Here is a 7,008-nt window from a genome sequence, read left to right as displayed (position 1 = left end):
AATTCAATTTTTAATTCATTCTTTGAAATATAAAAGTATATATACATATTTATTTATTTTAGTTATGTATCTATTTTATCTATTTATACTTGAGACAGTCTCATATAGTCCAGGTTAGCTTTGAACTTGCTACATAGCTTAGAGCAACCTTGAGCTCCTGATCTCTGCCTTCTGCCTCTGCCTCCAAAGTTCTGGAATTACAGGTGTGCACCACCACACCCAGTTTCAGAGTTTATGTTTAATCTTCCAAGGTGTTGTTTGTTTTTGAGACCATTCAAGCATCCCAGGTCACTTGCTATGTAGAGATGATGACCTTGAACTTCAGATCCTCCTGCATCTACTTGTAGAGTGTGCACCATCACGTCTGGTTTATGCAGTGAGGAGGACAAAACCCAGGGCCTCACGCATGAGAGGCAAGCACTCTATCAACTGAGCTACATCCCTATTCTAACTTTCAAGTTTTTTAAAAAATTAAGCTTAATATCCAGTTTTATTACATTGTAGTCACTTTAGTTTTAATTTTTAGTTTTATTGGACTGTGTTTAAATAAGATAATAAGGTAAGAAATTTGATTACATTTATTTATTTATGTATTCAGGGGTATGTCATGGAGTGTGTGTGGAGGTCAGAGTACAACTTATAGGAGTTGATTCTCTCCTTCCACTATGTCGGTCATAGGGATCAAACTAGGTTGTCAGCCTTGGCAGCAAGCACCTTTACCCACTGAGCAATCTTGCCAGACCTTGAGGTAACAATTTTTTATCAAGAGAGTTGCTGCCTGTGTTCTTAGTGCTTTGGGAAACTGAGACACAGAGATTGGAACTTGGAGGCCAACCTGTGTTACATAGTCTCAAGAAATCAAAATAATAACAAAAAGAATAATAATAATTTCATGATCTATGGAATCCAATATATACTAACAGGCTCCTTACTATTTACTGCACTGTCTGATATAGTAGCCACTGGCTGCATGCAAACCACTGAGGACTTTGAAATGTGGCCACTGTGACTGAGAACTGGGTGTACTCGTGCAGACTGTGATCCCAGCATGGAAAAGGCTGGGGTAGGCAGCTCTCTAGCTCAAGGCCAGACTGAATTTCAAGACCCTGTCTCAAAAACCCACAAATAATAACAATTTAATATTTTCATCACTCCACCCTACCCCCAAAATTCCCTGTGCCAATTTGCAGCCTCCATCCCCATCTTGGCTAATAAGAATTAATCTTTTTGAGACAGAGTCTCCCTATAGCCCCAGGTGGCCTGGAGCTCACTATGTAGACCAGCCTGGCTCACAGAGATCCAGCTGCCTCTGCCTTTTACGTGCTGGGCTTAAAGCTATGCACCACCAAGCCCAGCTAAGAATTAGTCTTTTTTGTGACTCAGGAGACTTGTCTGCCCAGGAATTTTCATAAAAATAGAACCATACAAGTTTAATCTTTGTAGCTTCTTCCACTTACCGTGTTCTGAAGGTACATCCATGTTGTAGTGCGCATCAGGATTTTTTTTGTTGTTACTATTGTTTCATTATATGCATATATGGAACCATCTTAATTACATGTAATCATTTCAACTATCCATTCACCAGTTGATATAACATTGGATTGTTTATATTTTATTTAATTTTAATTGTTGCTGCCCCGGAACTTACTATGTAGTAGCCCAGACTGCCCTCAAACTCATGGAAATTCTCCTGTTTCAGCAGTGTCGGGATTATAGACATGAGTCACCATGCCGGGGATTAGTTTAATTAATTTGAATTTGAATGCTGAAGCAGGTAAAATAATTTTCCTTAAGTGTAGCTTTATTGTATGTCTACACGAATTGAGGCATTTAGTATGGGTATTTCAAATCTAAACTGTACACTAAATAAATTATTATACTAGACTAGCAAATAAAATAGATGTAGCACTTGGGAAACAGGGACAGGCAGATCTCTGTGAGACTGAGTCCATTCTGGTCTACACAGCAAGTTCCAGGCTAGCCGGGACTACAGGGAAACCCTCTCTTGAAAAACCAAAATAAGTGAGGTAAGGTGGCACATACCTTTAATCCCAGCACTTGGGAGGCAGAGGCAGGCAGATCTCTGTGAGTTTGAGGCCAGCCTGATCCTGTTTAAAAAAGACAAAATAATAATAATAATAATAATAATAATAATAATAATAATAAAAATAATAAAATAAGTGATTGAAAGGATGAATGAAGAGAAGAAAATAGGCCAAGAGGTGAAGGCCTATAATCCCAGCTGGAGGATGACAGCTTCAAAGCCAACTTGGGCTAAAGGTGAGTTCAAAAACAGCCTAAGCAACTTAATGAGACCCTGTCTCAAAGGGAAAAAAGAAAAACAGAAAAACAGGGCTTGGGATATAGGTCAATGGTAGGACACATGCCTATCATGCCCAAGATTCTGGATTCAATAGGGCACATGCCGAGTATGCACAATTCAGTCCCGAATTGTGGGGAGGAGCCAGTCGTAGTGGCTCATGTCTGCAATCCCAGCACTTGAGAGGCTGAGACAGGAGGATTTCAAGGTCAGCCTGGGCTATAAATTGAATTTTAGACTAAGAAAATCAAATTAATGTCTATCCAGAGTTCTACAAAGAGATAACAGAGAGGCAGTATTTGAACACCTAATACTGAACATTTTCAGAACTTATGAAATGTACCAGATTCAGACAAACAAGAAATCCCAAGCATAACTGCAAAGGAGGAAAGGTGAGAGGGGCCAGGGAGATGGCTAAGTCAGTAAAGTGCCTGCCACATAAGCATGGGGACCTAAGTTGGGATCCCAGCACCCATGTAAAAGCTGGGTACAGTGGCACACATGTGTAACCTCAGCATTGGGAGGGGTAGAGGCAGGCAGATCCTTGAAGCTCGCTAGCCAGTGGTCTAGCCAATTGGTGAAATCCAGGTCATGAAAGACTGAAAAAAAAAAAAAGAAAAAAAAATGATAGGGGTGCTGGGGAGATGGCTCAGTTAAGATCACTTGCTGCATCCACATGGCAGTTAAAAACTGACTGTAACTCCAGTCCCCGGGGATCTGACACCTTCTTCTGGCCTCTACAGGTATTGCACATGTGGTGTACTTACATACGTGCAGGTAATATACTCATAGACATAAAATAAAAATAAAATTGTTTTGTCTTTTTGAAACAGGGTTTCCCTGTAGCCCCAGCTGGCCTGGAACTCAATATGTAGGCCAGGCTGGCCTTGAACTCACAAAGATCTACCTACCTCTGCCTTCCAAGTGCTGGGATTAAAGGCCTGTGCCATAATGCCCGGCTTAATAAAATATTTTTTTAAGCTGGAAAACGATCAAATAAGGCACTCAACTGACCCTCTACATCCATCTTCCCTCACCCATGCACACACCCACGTGAATGCATCCATATACTATACACACACAAAAAGGAGGGGAAGTAAAAGGAGGAGGAGAAAACCCATACCTAAGTACAATGTAGTAAAGACAGGAACATCATAAACAGATTCCAAAATCAGCTGGGGAAAGTACCTTATCAACTGCAAAGCTGTAGGCTGATAACAGCACCGTAGTGTTTTATGCTCAGAGGAAAATACCTGTAATGGAGAGCTGTATATTCAGTGACCTTTAGCAAGAGGTCAAATAAAGACTCTTCAGGATCATCCGAAGCCTAGAGACAGCCAGAGACAGATGTTTTGAACATCCTGACTGATGTGCTGGTGAAGTGCCCCTCCTCCAAATTAACCCAGAGTCTGAATGAAGCTCTGGCTCTAACCGCCAACCATAGGCAGTGCAGGGGCAGAGGACGGGTGAGCTGTGGGTTAGAAATTGAGGAGTGGGGACTGGAGAGATGGCTCAGCAGTTAACAGCACTGGCTGCTCTTGCAAAGGACCCAGGTTTAGTTCCCAGCACCCACATGACCGCTAACAATTGTCCATAACACCAGTTCTAGGGTATCTGGCGTCCTCTTCTGACCTCTGTATCAGTACACTTACCTCCATACAGACAATACACTCATACACATAAAAATAATAAATCAATTTGAAAAAAGAAATTGAGGAGTGGCTGGAGGCCCATGGGATTATATTCAGAATATTAGTCAGGCCTACACCATTCACAAGCTGGGCTGCAGCTGGGGGGGTTCACTTTCGTGACTGCTCACTGAAACCTGGAGTGGTGGTACACACTTGTAGTCTCAGTCATTCCTGAAGCAGGGGGGATTGTTGGCACCCAGGAATTTGGGCAGCATGGATGACAGAACAGGACTCCATCTAAAACAAACAAACAAAAACACAAAACAAAACTCATGCGAATGGCTAGCTGCTAGGCAGTCAGTTATGCTTCTAGATTGATGACAGGGCAGCCGGCTCCTCCCAGAGCAAGTAATTCAAAAGACAGCAAAAACCGGAAACTATGTCTTCTGTGACCCTGCTCTGGAAACCACACAGCACCAGAAATATGACATTCCTGTTGGTTGAGCAGATGGACCTGACTCTGTGTGGGAGAGGACATCACAGGAGGTCACCTTGCAGGTGGGTACGACACAGTCAGTGACTCCACAGGCCAAGTGACTTGGCTTGTGCAACAAATATATTGCAAGGCAGGGACACTGGGACATGTTGACAATCTGTAGTGTGAGCAAATGGAGAGATTACCACTGACTACATGTGTGATCATATTAGGCCATTGCTGAGAATATTTTTAGGAGCAATAACAGTGTGGATAATGTTATTTTTCAAAGTCTTCGCCCCTCTTTAGTGTGGACTGAACTTCCCTAAAGCAGAGTGTGGATAGGAAAGTAATTTTATAGTAGAGAGATATGGTGTCATAGTTTGTTTTGTGTTACTGTAACAGAATGCCTGGAAATAGGTGCTTTATAAAGAAATTTGATTGCTTGGAGTAATGATGAATGCCTCTAATCCCAGAACTTTGGAAACAGAAGCAGGAGGGTCAGGAATTCAAGGCCAGCCTGACTATTTAATCATTCTGAATCCAGCCTCTGCTGTATGAGACCCCGTCTCAAAACTAAAACAACAAAGAAAGAAAGATAAGATATTTATTTAATTACAAGTTGTGAATATGTAAAGGCATTGCTTGGAGTAATGATGAATGCCTCTAATCCCAGAACTTTGGAAACAGAAGCAGGAGGGTCAGGAATTCAAGGCCAGCCTGACTATTTAATCATTCTGAATCCAGCCTCTGCTGTATGAGACCCCGTCTCAAAACTAAAACAACAAAGAAAGAAAGATAAGATATTTATTTAACTACAAGTTGTGAATATGTAAAGGCGAAGCACTGGTACACCGTGTGGTGCAGGATACAGGGCAGATGGTACCATGCGGCAGAACACACAGAGGGAGAGAGGAAGAGTGTGTTTACATGGTAAGAGAGAAAGGGAGGGTCTGGAAAGATGGCTCAGTGGTTAAGAGCACTGGCTACCCATGCAGAGAGCCAAAGTTTGGTTCCCAGCACTGACGTGGTGGCTAACAACCATCTATAACTTCAGTTCTAGGAAACCCAGCGCCCTCTTCTGGCCTCCATGGGCACTGCATAACACAGGTACACTTACATGCAGGCAAACACTCATACACAAAAACAGAAGGGGGGCTGGAGAGATGGCTCAGTGGTTAAGAGCACTGACTACTTTTGCAGAGGAACCAGGTTTGATTCCCAGCACCCACATGGTGGCTATGAACCGTCCTTAACTCCAGTTCCAGGGGAATCCGGCACCCTCTTCTGACCTCCAAGGCATTGCATGACACGGGTATACTCACATACATTCAGGTAATACACTCATACACATAAAATAAAAATATTAAATAAAAGAAAAGGAAAATAAATAAAAAATAAAAAGAAGGGAGAGAGGGAAAACCAAACTTGCTCTCTACTGTTTATCATTTCTCTATTTGTTTTATTTTATTTTGTTGAAGGAAAGCTTTGCTATGCAGCCCAGGCTAACATCAAATTCATAATCCTCCTGCCTCAGCCTCCCAAGTGCTAGGATTAAAAGCAGGTGCCTCCACATCTGGCTCAAATTTAATTTTTTCAGAGCTCAAAACCAAGGACCTGGGGCTGGAGGGATGGCTCAGCAATTAAGTGCACTGGCTGCCCTTGCAGAGGACCTGGGTTCAATTCCCAGCACCCACATGGCAGCTAACAACCGTCTGTAATTCCAGTTCCATGGGATCCAACGCCCTCTTCTGACCTCCTCAGGCATTGCATGACATGGGTGTACCTATCGCATGCAAGCATACACATAAAAATAATAATAGATTATTAAAACAAACAAACAAATAAACAAGGACCTAGCAGGACCCCAGTACTACAGGCTTCTAATCCAAGCTACTTGGGAGACAGAAGCAGGAGAAACTCTTGAGCAGAAAAGTTTGAGGCCAGCCTAAGCAACATAGTAAGACTCCCCTGCCCCCACATCTCAAACAAAGCAAAGCAGGCAGGCAGATAGAAGATATTAATAACAAAACCAAGAACAGATCACTATGGCCCAGCAAGTGCTACCTTCCTGAAAAGCTGTGCCCAGGGCCCAGTTATTCTCTTTCAGAATATCTCACATCACTGTCCGTTTGCTCAACATCATTTTGTTGGATATTCCTGACAATGTGTCAGGACAGCTAGGTGTGGTGGTGTCTCCTGTAATCCCAGCTACTAGGAAGACCAAGGCAGGAGCCTTGCAAATTTGAGGCCATCCTGGAAGGTTTAGTGAGACTGTCTTAAATCCAAAACAGGACTAGAGCAGTAGCTCAGCGGTAGAGCATTTGCCTAGCAGCCGACAGCCCTGAGTTCCAGCTCTAGTACCACAGGAACAGGTCAGCTGTGTATCCCTTGAGCTATGGTGACACCTTGCCACACATGCCCTGCCATTACCCAGCAGACCCTGCATTGTTTCACATTCAGTATCTCTATTGTCAGAGCAGCCCAGTGAAGGACAGTCTGTTATTCTTCCCCACTTCGCAGCTGAGGATTGGACAGCTTAACTTGCCTAGCACGTAGTAGAGATGGGTTTGAACCCATTC

The 7,008-nt window shown here is 42.9% G+C and overlaps 1 protein-coding gene across 3 annotated transcripts in view; it reads left to right on the top strand.

Annotated features, from left to right (window-relative positions):
• Ninj2 (ninjurin 2) overlaps window positions 1-7,008 on the top strand; it is a 114,854-nt gene that overhangs the window by 79,515 nt on the left and 28,331 nt on the right. The window lies entirely within an intron of this gene.

Source organism: Nannospalax galili, unplaced genomic scaffold, assembly GCF_000622305.1.
Source record: "Nannospalax galili isolate Female #2095 unplaced genomic scaffold, S.galili_v1.0 scaffold199, whole genome shotgun sequence".
NCBI classification, from domain to species: domain Eukaryota; kingdom Metazoa; phylum Chordata; class Mammalia; order Rodentia; family Spalacidae; genus Nannospalax; species Nannospalax galili.
The sequence above is the reverse complement of the archived record's forward strand: the minus strand, read 5'-3'. Positions and strand labels throughout refer to the sequence as shown.